A 3343-nucleotide genomic window follows, 5' to 3' on the forward strand; every position below is an offset into this window, starting at 1 on the left:
ATCACAGATAGGTGTTTATGAAGTCATCACTGAAGCATTTAGAAATATAATGAATATTCTAAAAAAAAATAATTTCTGTTTTCTGCATTCCCCTTACAACCTGCAAAATAAAAAAATACTTTTCTGGTGAATGAAATACTCCAGTTATCAACCTCTGTTTTAACATCTCTTCTAAAAACGCAAGAGGCTTGATTAAATTTGAGATTAAATTTTCAATATAAAATGTAATCTTGTCATCATTTTCTACTCAAAGGTCAAAGCAGAAATGTGGGATTAAAGTGGTTCAACATCGATGGGATCAAAGTCACGCACAGTTACTAAAGCTGACCAGGAGGAAAACATCCCACAGTTCAGTGTAGCGGCCACCTTCTCCTTCCCATAAAGATAAAATCTCATGGGACTTTATTGTGTCTCTGAAATGTCACTAAATGTTTAATTCAAATTAACAGTTTCCTAAAAGAAATAGAAAATATATTGGGATTTATCACTTGAACTCAACTTCATAAAGCTCGACAGATGTGTAAAGGAGGAGGAAGCCGTCTATGTCGAACTGGAAAGAGCATCATTACACAGGTGGGGGTCTGAGACATCACCTGTCGGCCATTCACACATGGCCTCTCCACTCAGGACCACGTCCCAGATTCAGAGGTCCTGATCCCTGCAACCTCAAACTCAGCTGCCACCTGTTACCTGAAGGGCCTGGGTCAGCCCTTCAAGTCAAGATGATTTGATTTCTATAAAGTGAGACTAGATTGTCATTAGGCAACGGCATTTTAACATTTTCAGGCAGTGGTGTGCACTGGGATAGAAAGGTGCCATGGGTCATCTAACAGCGGGACGTAACAACAGTGGAGCGTGTGGAGGGCACCGGTGGTGCATCTACTGAGGCAAAGTTCATATTAAGCCCACTCACTGTGTCCCAGGCTGGCAATATCACCATAACTAACATCCTGCACGGAGCACAAAATCTACCACCAAAATCCGCAGATCCCCAATCCGACAGTCTTGACTCTCCTTTATTAATAGTGTTAAGCATTACTGTAGTTTTTACTATTTGTATAAAGTGATGTTAAACAAGATCTGTAGGTCAGTGATTGATGAGGCCAAGGCAGAAACGTGACTTGCAAAAAGCAGAGAATCTTCAATACTCCACCCCCCCACACCCGACTGCTCCTAGAAATATTATGATCAGAACCTTTGACAGAGGGTAGTCCTAGCAGAGCCACGTCTGAATTAGGCTCTCTAGGAAACTCTAACTTCCAAGCTGCTACAATACAGGGACTTGAGGGTCCATCTACCCCATATGCTCATACTGCCCATCAGAGGGTGCCCCTGGTTACTGTCATGACGAGCCCCAGAAGCCTTACAGCCACAGCTCTTTACAGCCACAGCTCTATACAGCCACTTCAACAATGGCAGATCAGGACAAAGCCTTTTCTCAAGGTATACAAACTGCTACTTGGAGCATACGCACAGATAACAGTCCGTCCCCGTCCCCTAACCTGAAGGTGCAGGGACCTCATGCTTTCCTCCATAGCGGTGAATTTCAACATACTGGAGGATAGTTGGGAAGTGAATCCCCTGGGGTAACTTCATTGTTGAGGAGATTCCAACCCTTCTCGAGGACTTTGTTTCTGAAACCAGTGCCATGTGTTGAGTTATGGTCGACTATAGCTAATTTGAATTGGCTCCTTCCCCTTTAGAAAGGTGATATTCCATAAGAAATTTACTTGGTTGACTTAATTATAACAAATGCTTCTCATGAATACTCTAGTTGTCCACTTTATTAGGCCCCGTCCACCTTGTTAGTAAAAGGTCAGACTGTAGATGCCTAAATGAGGCAGCAAAACAAGAGCTGATGAGAAGCTTAATACATTTACTTTCCCCTCCATGCTTAGCCAGTGCTGAGGAAAATATGGGTTTGGTGAGGCACCCATAACAGGTGTTTATGAGGCACAACACTCCAGCCCCTCCAAGCTTGCAGTGTTAAGAAGCAAATGACCAGGCATCAAGATGGCAATCCTTCACGTCCCGGCTGAAAGCGCTGAGGAAGTCCACCCCCAGAGTTGGCATAGAAACAACAGCCATAACGCCTCTCAAATGCACCTCTACATACCTCATCCCAAAAATATGTACGTTTGCCTAGTGTGAGTTTTCTGTCCACTATTGTCCTATTTTGGTGAGCCAATGTGGTCCTCTGCTGTTGTAGCTCATCTCATCCAAGGTCCGACATGTTGTTCCTTTAGAGATGGTACTCTTCGGTCCTTGGTTGCAGCAATGGTTATTTGAGTTACTGTTGCCTTTCTTTAATTTAAAACAGTCTGCCCATTCCCCCCTCACCTCCTACATGAACAAAGTCCACACAAGTGTTGCTCACTGGATATTTTCTCCTTTTGGGACCATTTTATTTAAACCCTGGAGATGGTTTTAAATCCCAGATCAGCAATTTCTGAAGTACTCGGACAAGCCTGTCTTGCACCAATTAGCCACGTTTACAGTCATTTATAGACATATTTCGATGGTGCGCTTCCATCTTCAGAGGTGCCACTCGTTGGTAATGTGATGTGTATATCAGACAATTGTTACCGAGACCTGCCAACATTGGCAGGATGCCGCCGCCTCCCCCGCCCCCGCTATCTGCTTGCCTTCTGAGGATGTTGATCCAGGTGTGTGAGAGCAAACTAGCCTGTTCACACCTATTTGTGCATGCTTTCTAATTTCCACTGCTTCCTTGCGTCTCCTTTCATGAGCCAACACTGATTATGGAGGCAGTCATTTTGGTAAAAGCCCAGCTGGTTCTGTCCTTCACAACACACAACTTCATGACATAACCTGGAACTAAAGGAGAAAGGCAAGATATTGAGATAGACTTTTACGCAACAAACACATATTTAAGACAGCTGTGATCACAAGGAAGAGAGCGACTGCAATTAACCCTTCATGGGGTGGAAAATTCTATTACCAGCTTCTATTCTGTCATGCAAATTTTGAAGCACGAAAAGGTCTCAGTTCACAAAGCAGAAAGCAGTGATTCCTGCATTTTAAACCAAATTTCCAATTTTCTTCCCAATCTTTCTTCATCCTCACTGAAGCTGGAAATTGAGTCAGCGCAGATGGAGAAGATGGAGGGTCGGGAAGGATTCAAGGATTTTTTATTGTGATTCTATCACATGTTGGTTCATGGAACAAGGGAAACATTATACACACGTCTCGGGTTAAGTCTGAACATAAAATTATATTAAAATAATAAAATTACAAAGCAGGCATAGAGTAAAAAATATATAAAGGGCTATAATGATAAAAATATAAAAGAAAATAGCTGAAAATTAGATATTGACAATAT

Source organism: Takifugu flavidus, chromosome 21, assembly GCF_003711565.1.
Source record: "Takifugu flavidus isolate HTHZ2018 chromosome 21, ASM371156v2, whole genome shotgun sequence".
Taxonomy (NCBI): Eukaryota; Metazoa; Chordata; class Actinopteri; order Tetraodontiformes; family Tetraodontidae; genus Takifugu; species Takifugu flavidus.